Genomic DNA, 8,597 nt, shown 5'->3' with positions numbered 1-8,597 from the left:
TCTTTTATCTGACAGCTTATTTTTGCAGGTGGCTGAATTTTATGAGCACGAAAAATACATACCAATGAAGAAGAAAACAGATTTTTGCTTTTACATTAAAATTTACCTTTAAAAAACTATAAGTACAATAAAGTTTAAGTACTTTCTTTTAATTTTGTGAAACTTTTTTTTCCGATTTATCAATAAAATTCAACTTTTATGAATTTGTACACCATAACGTTTATGTGGCTTAATTGTATGAGCACAAGTGTAAGTGAACACTGTTGAAATTTTCAAAATAACTGGCGACAAGAGTGTCCTCTATGATTTCCATGTGCTTCTTGTGCAAAAAAGCGAATTTGCAAATGCTCAACACTTGAACAGCTGATCTGCAGGTGTGGCCACCTTTTCAAAGGCACGTTTTTCTTATCATCTGTTGTGGTTTTCGTTTATATTAGTACTCTCTCCTCTCTCTCTCAGACCCAATTGTAGATATGTATGTAGCGCTCGGTTATCAATATTTCTATTGTTTTCCTTTTACGCTTTTGTTTCTTTACGCTGCTCTTTATGCTTTATTGCACTTTTGCTTTGGTCAGCTGAAAATAATTGCAGTTTGTTATTGTTCGGTGCATTAGATTTATTATAACGGCGCAATGTGCGCAGCAATAATATTGAAATAATGTGGAAGATAATTGTGCTAAAATCTGTGCTTAATCGGCAGTTAGAGTGCAAAGAAAATAAATAGTGTGTGCTTAAGTAATCGAGAATAATATAGAGGAGACGGCTTTGTATAGGGGCCGTTCGCTTCTTTATCAGCGATAAGATAATAGAGACAATCATTTGTGGCAATGCGTAAATAGCGAAACTTATGACCAGCGCGTCACTTGTGGCTGCAATAATAATAATAATAAATATATACAAACATATGCGTTAATTAATTTGAAAGTACAAGTGTTTTTTCGGTGCAAGGTAATAATTCGGTATTTAAAGTAAAAAAAAAGTAAAGTGCCAGTGTATATATGTTTGTGCAACACGTTTGGAAAAATTTGTCTCATTTCCGCCTTCGGTGCAACGTTCGCGTTCGCGTTCGCGTTCGCTTGTTGCTGGCGAAGCCCCAGTAGTGCGCGCTTTAGCACGCCCCTTCTTTGCGGCGTTCATTTTGTGTGATTGCTAAATGTTCGTAAAGTTTTAGATCATATTTCTAAATAATATATCTGAACAATTTGCTGACGGAGTTTATTAAAAGTTCGTGGTTATGCCTTTTTCATCCATTCGTTCGCGTCTCTCCTCCTATCGCCGGCAGAATGATGATGCGGAAGTTGCTGTTGTTGGGGGGCAACATCGTCGACGCGAGTATGAGGGCATCAGAGGCAGAGGTGAGTAAGATGTTTGGTATGCTGTTTGTTGATTGCCTATACATATTATATGTACATATGTATGCACATATGTATGTATGTATACACAGAGCCATATGCATGTATGTAAATATTTGTATATTTGTGAATAAGAATTCTCAATAAGTGCACTTAATTAGTAGTGGCATATTTAATGCACAATTATTCATAAAAGTAAAGCGTAAGGGAGCATCAAACTGCTCCCACTCCGATGGCGGTTCCAGGATCCGCTTCCTTGCTAGCTCATCAGCTTTACAATTTCCTGCGATACCGCTGTGGCCTGGCATCCATACCAGTCCTGTCATAAAGACACTCGATGCTATTGATAGCGTGGTTGGGCACTCCTTGACCAATTCACAACAGACTGTATATGATTGGATGGTCACCTCTCTGCAGGAGGATGCACTCCGGTGCACTAAATCTACTGCTACCTTAATGACTGCAATCATGTCTTGGAAGACACTGAAAAAGTCAGGACGTCTGCAGCTAGTGTGGATAGAGAGATCCTGACAGTAAACCGCTCCACCAACCTACCCCCAAGCTTTGACATCTATCCGGTGTCTCCTTCAACGTCTTCATCCCACTCTCAACTCACTTGTTAGTATATGGGCATAGAAGGAGCCACCAGAGCTCGGTTTGGCGACTCCATGATCCAACTGATCTGGTATGAAATCAAAGTATATCAGGATTTCCGAATGTTCTGACACGGAGAACGTAAATTTTCATAATAATTTTGGATGTTGCACCAAAGTTAAACGTGACATGATGAAATGACAAAGCTGAACACAAACTGACAAAAATTTGGAACAAATCTGTAAACAAACATGGTCCCCCACGAGCTGTCAAAATAACATCATCGATATAGTGCAGATTTTTATATTTGAGGATCTTTAAATAAAAGTTTAAATATACCGCAGAACCTTTCTCTGTCTTCTTTAAAGTTTACTATACTTCATATACATATATATATGAAAATATGTATATACTACTATTCTTTCATTTTTGTAACTTTCTGTAAACTTTTGAACCACATTCTTCTTCGAAATATGTAATATACTGCCGTTAAGAGTGTACTCAAGCGTATGTGAGTGTAACTAATGGACACATGAACGCGCACAGCACCTATTTATATACTATATTTATTTTTATTAACGCGTTCATCGTAAGCCCACGCGTTAATGGGACGAATCACCTTATCAACGACAAAAAAGTCGCCAGTAAAGCTTGTACTAAAAGCAATAGCTATTAGCTAAACACAATTTAAGCAGTAGTAAGTCTTACACATAAGAACCATTACGCTCGTAATAGGTTTGAAGAAAGCAGACATGCACACCCCCCTGAAACTATATAAACGTTGTCATAAAAATTTGCACTTGTGAAAAAACAAAAAATTAAACAAAAACAGTGATTTGTGTTGACACACCTTAGTGACAGTCGTCAAATGCGGAACTTGCTTCATCTAGATTTAGTTTCCTAGCCCTTATTTTGCTCACGAAGGAATTGCACACGTCACTTTCATACATAGTACTCTTCCCTAATACAACTACTTACAATGGATTATGCTTCTCGTGATTTCTGTGACCTGCATGTGACACTCCTTTGCTGTTGGTTTGCTGTGAATTTGTTATTTTTCAACGCTTAACGAACCGAAACGCATGCGAAGAAAGCAGATAATCTGCCGGTCGGCTTAAAAAAAATAGCTGGGCGCTGTAAATCTAATCGAAAAAAATTTAAACTGCCTACATAAAATCTTATCTTTCTTTGCTAGTATTTTTTTTATCTTCTAGGCTCTTAGGCTCTTATATAACGTAACTTTATGTGCCTTTTCATATTTAATTACTTTCAGTCACGAAATGTTCAAGTACAGAAGATAATTGTAGATAAAACTACTTTCGTGAAAATTAAAGTGAAACTACATACATTCTCATTAAATAGACATATAAAGGGTGATCCATTTCGTGAGGTTTCGATTGATTTTAAGAAAAAACACAGACGCAAATTAAATGAGAAATGTTCAGACCGGCATAATTTCTAAAGAAATACGGACCGCTGATTCTACCGAACCAGAAACCACACCAAAGCTTGGCAGCTCTGAAATCTTTTCAAGTTGCTCTTCTTCCTGAATGCGCTTGTATACATACTAATTGACCCAGAAATGGGTCTTATCGCTCAACTAAATTTGGCTCGAAATTGTCAGATCTTCTTGGAATAAGCACAAGCTGCATTTTGTACGCTTTTAATTTAAGATCTCGACATAAAATCCGCCAAGTCGTCTCATACGTCAGTTTGAATTGCTTCGAACGGCGCCGAATCGACTGTCCACGGTTTTCGTGTACACTCGTAGCTACGGCGTGTTCAGGCTTAAGTCTTTCTATGATGAAATGCCAAACAATACTGAAGGCTTTTGGAAAGAGTATCTTTTTCTTTGATCACCTATTGTATGTATATTCGCTTAATTACTAGCAAGTGGAATGATTGTCTCTAATCAAGTAAATTTTTCTTTAAAGCCCACACCTAATTTGCCGCGAGTCCTGTCTTGTCGACACTTAACTTTTATCACGCACGCAGATCTCCACACTATATGCGTTCAAATTCTTGAATTAAAAGCAAAAAACAAAAATTTATAATGGCCCATGAGGGGATCGAACCCGCGACCTTCGCGTTATTAGCACGACGCTCTAACCAACTGAGCTAATGGGCCAGTTATATTTCGTCAGACAAATGCCACACATAAAAGCGGGGAAAAAGAAACTGATAGTTTTGAAAATAAATAATTCTAAGTAACGTTTATATCAATATTGAATGGAACTGCAATTACTGAGAAGTATGAATAAATGTCCTTGATAAGCTCTCAAGCATCACTGATTTCAGTTGGTTTCATTTTGTGATATTTTTATTATTTAATTAATAATTATATAATATATTCAATAACCAAAATTCAATTTTTCTACAAGCATAATTTCTTCAAAATAATTTAGTTAAAAGTAAGATCAAATAATTCTTACTAGAAGCTTAAATTGTTTTTTATATTTTTCAAAGCACTTACTTCGGTTTTTTTTCAGCGAAAAAGAAAAATTTATCTGCGCCCAACGTGGGGCTCGAACCCACGACCCTGAGATTAAGAGTCTCATGCTCTACCGACTGAGCTAGCCGGGCACGTCGACGTGGCGGTTAAACAACTGTTAAATACAACGGTAAAATGCTGGCATCTAAGGAAAATGTGTGTAAATATGTGTACCGTCTTAGTTGTCACTTAGGGCACAATAGACCTAAGGTAGCGGTGCAATCCTCATGTAATGATCTAGTTGTCAGCTCTATCCAAATTTTATACGTTTCTTAAAATGATTCTATCCGATTTGATTCGCACTTGATGATGTCTTAAAAAGCGCAGTGAACGAGTTTTCTTCAAAATAGTGTTGATCAACACAACGGGATTCTACGGTGAAATTTGCTAATAAATATTCCTTCCGAAAATATTACCTTTTTGAATACTCAACAATTACTTATATAGATAGATAGATAGAGAATAATTGAGGCTTTGAACTGCGACCTATGGTCTATGGTGTCCTCTCCTATATTACTTATGGTCACAAAGGTCCAGCAGTCTGAAAAATTTCAGGAGCTAGCTGAGCGCGAGTGAGGTGATGTGATCCCTGTGCACGCAGATGTTAATTAGGACCTTGAGCCTGCTTCCATAAATTGCTGGGCAATCTAGAATCAGGTGTTCTGGAGTTTCCTGTTCCATGTCGCAACACCAGCAGTTTGCGCAAGAGGCTATGCCTATGTTCTTTCTGAGCCTACAGTGCCCTGTATAGAGAGCGACAAGAAGACGCAGGAGGTTGATCATACCTTGCAAGGTTGTACCCTGTATCCTCCCAGTAGTAGCTTGACATGGCGCATCCCTGCTTTGTGCTGCCAGTGCCGTCCTTTCCCCACTCTCTCCTCCATGCAGAGCAACTCCGTTGGGGTGTGGGGCCCACCGCAATGCACGGTTTTGGCCCCATCATGGTGGACACTGCCAGAAAGCGAGTTAGATACACTTATTTGGTTCAGTGATTTTTTGCAAAACGCAGCTTAAAAACTTTATTATTGTTTGGAAGAACTCGAATCTATTTTGAGTTCACAAGATGACTTATCGAACAAATTCAGAGGATTGTTTTACGTAGTATATCTGCTCGCTAGTCGACCCGTCTTTTAATCTTATCTGTCTGCTTTGTTTGAACAAAATGTAGGATTTGATCAAATTTGACTCGGTTTGACGAAAAAACAACCATATGTATTTTTCAGCCAAAGTTTAATTGAAATTCTGCTCAGGCAATCTAATTGATATTCTGTGCACTTTTTCGAGATTTACTGAAAAAATTTGTTTATTTTGTTATATAGAGAAAATAAATTTGAAGAAAATTCGTTTTTGGGTAAAGATCTGAAAATGAAAAGTGATTCTATAGAGTTATGGTGTAAGTTAGAAAATTATAATTATAACAAAAAAGTAAAAAATGATTTCAGCGCCCAACGTGGGGCTCGAACCCACGACCCTGAGATTAAGAGTCTCATGCTCTACCGACTGAGCTAGCCGGGCTGTTGCAAATTTTGCGCAAAATAGCACACGTAAGTTCATGCAACGTTACGAAAATATACAGAATTACGCATAATATTCTCTCCAAATAATGAGTTTCTTAGAAATGTGCTCTCTTTGAAGCAAAATGAAGAAACGATTAATACAGCACTGCACGGTAATTCATTTCGTAATATTTATTATGTATACATATGTAGTATAGAACAACAAAACTTCTACTTTTTGTGCATTTGCTCTGCTTAATAGAGGTATTTAAAAAGTTCTCGCAAAAATATATGCGCCCCCGGGTGGGCTCGAACCACCAACCTTTCGGTTAACAGCCGAACGCGCTAGCCAATTGCGCCACGGAGGCAATTGTCATTTTAATGTCCAAGTTACTTCTTAAATACTAATATAAGAATCTTAGTAAATCGTTAATGACAGGGTCCCAAACCCAGCTAAAAACCCTGGAGGGGGTTGTTTTGCCTTCTCACTTTAGCTTGCCTTCAAACGGATGATTTTGGATATTTGGTCTAATACTGGAAGTAGCGAGCTGCGTTTTAGAAGACTGTATATCACAAATATCTTACCTCAACATACTGAATCTTAGTTGTCTGTTCGAACATAGAACGTAGATTTTTCACGCAGACCAACAAGAAAAAAATGAAAACTCAGCTCTGATTAGGGGAACATAGAACGTTGAGACAACTGACAATGCGTTTAACGGAGCTAATTAGCTACTTAGAACGATTGTGGTAATGAGATTCACCAATAGTAGAGTGCTCCGAGTTTTAAGTTTTTGCGCCAAAAAACAAACTGTCAAAATACGGAAATTTTGGGAAAATTCGGAAAAAGAATGGAACTTGGCCCATGAGGGGATCGAACCCGCGACCTTCGCGTTATTAGCACGACGCTCTAACCAACTGAGCTAATGGGCCACATATTCAGTAATCGGCAAAGTGCCGTTTTAAGGGCAAACGAACTTTCTACTAGCTCTCTACTAACTAAATGTGGACGTTAGATAGTAAATCAGAGATAAAAGTAGAACAAAAGTTAATGAAGGTCTGATTGACTGCTCAACAGAGTTATAATCTTACAATGTTTAAGAGATAAGCGTATTATAAGCGTATATTTTCTTTTCAACGACTTTTGGACGCTGACAAATGAAAGCAATTGCATAAAATAGTAGCTCAACTTAAGCGTATAACAAATAACAGCAACAAAAATATACTACCTACTCATAGCGAAAAGTTATAAAACACTAAAGAGACAACGCAGAGCACTCATAAAAATAAACGATACAGCTATAAATTCTCAAAACATTGCTATTGGACAATGACGACCGCAACACTCTTTTCGGCCCAAGAGAATTGTATATATTGGATACACACGTGTGTACTCGTATAAAGCAGCGCTAATTAAAAAGCAAAATAAAATCACGAACAAACTGAGTCACAAAATATGCATACTTATATGATCGTATATACATCCATACATAAGTATGTGACACTAACAACAATAGCAATAGCAAAAAGTGTGCACACAAGGTGAGTAAGAACACCAATAAAGCGAGCGCCTGACATAGAGCAAGAAATAAAGAGCCCACACACACTGGCCAACAATAAGAAATTGCAGCAACAACAAACCTTTTCACAATGCCTTTTTGCGGGCAACCGCTGCCGCCGGCAAAGCGAACGAGTGCGCGCCAAATCGCATGTCAGACAAACAAGAGTACACCACTCACAGCCATGTGTTGGTAGTGTTGCTGCTGCCAGCTGCTCGCCTGGTATTTTCGCTTAAACATTTCTTGCTCTTTTTTGTCAGCCAGCGCCGACATGAAAGCGTAGCAGCCACCAAAGTAGCAGGAAACGGGAGTTTAAGGGATAAATTTTCGCTTTCGGCGCGTCAATAGAGCACATTTGCACGCAGCTCTGCTGGAAATAGTACCACAAAAGAGTAGTTGCGCTGATTACGTGTGACCGTTTCGAAAATTAGTATGAAATATTTGGTGTAAAAGCACTCTACCGGTCAACCCAGGCCGCATGTTACATTTTTTACAAAGAGTCCTACAATTTCGCTGACTACTATTGTGCGCCGCCGAACCGAACCCTCTTTGAAAAAGTAGTTACTCGCGTTTTCAAACTTGTTTTTGTAGCAGCCTTCCATAATGTGTAGAAAGTTGGCTTCAAGCTTCCCTTAAACAGCTGGCTCACTTACATACAACAACAACAACCACAATTGCTGTTGAAAAATATTAAGTTTGCTGAAAGCACTCTTCTTTCGTGTGCTTTAAATAGCTAATGCGTTTTTTTTATTGCTTTCGTACTTTTGTGAAAGAGCAGCAAACCCGAAGAAAGTGCTTTATTATTATTACTGTCGGGGTCAAGCGGGCAAATAAGAGATTCTGTGCTTGAAATAGCTGCTCTTGGGCATTTATAGATATTTAAGAAATACAATTGTTTGTGTTTGTTATTGTTCATAAATTTTTGAGTACTTTTTCATAAAAATCAGCCAAATTTTCCTTTAATCTTTAAATTTTTGCAAATTTTACTCCTTTGTCTAGGAAAAATTTTAAATTTTTCATTTATATTATAGTGGTATTTTATTTATTTTGGAAACAATTTTCGATGTGGAGTTTAAAATTTTCGCATATTTTTAAGTACCATTTT

General features: G+C 37.7%; 5 non-coding genes across 5 annotated transcripts; all 5 read right to left on the bottom strand.

The window, feature by feature from the left end:
* Positions 1-4,000: 4,000 nt before the first annotated feature.
* On the bottom strand, positions 4,001-4,074 carry Trnai-aau. Its single transcript has one exon. It is a non-coding gene; the product is annotated as a tRNA-Ile (tRNA).
* Positions 4,075-4,456: 382 nt separating this feature from the next.
* Positions 4,457-4,529, bottom strand: Trnak-cuu. Its single transcript has one exon. It is a non-coding gene; the product is annotated as a tRNA-Lys (tRNA).
* Positions 4,530-5,879: 1,350 nt separating this feature from the next.
* Positions 5,880-5,952, bottom strand: Trnak-cuu. The gene has a single exon. It is a non-coding gene; the product is annotated as a tRNA-Lys (tRNA).
* Positions 5,953-6,227: 275 nt separating this feature from the next.
* On the bottom strand, positions 6,228-6,301 carry Trnan-guu. Its single transcript has one exon. It is a non-coding gene; the product is annotated as a tRNA-Asn (tRNA).
* Positions 6,302-6,792: 491 nt separating this feature from the next.
* On the bottom strand, positions 6,793-6,866 carry Trnai-aau. The gene has a single exon. It is a non-coding gene; the product is annotated as a tRNA-Ile (tRNA).
* Positions 6,867-8,597: the final 1,731 nt, after the last annotated feature.

This window comes from Bactrocera latifrons, unplaced genomic scaffold (genome assembly GCF_001853355.1).
Source record: "Bactrocera latifrons isolate USDA-ARS-PBARC rearing strain unplaced genomic scaffold, ASM185335v1 scaffold_220, whole genome shotgun sequence".
Classification (NCBI taxonomy): Eukaryota; Metazoa; Arthropoda; class Insecta; order Diptera; family Tephritidae; genus Bactrocera; species Bactrocera latifrons.
This window is presented reverse-complemented; position numbering and strand designations above follow the sequence as displayed.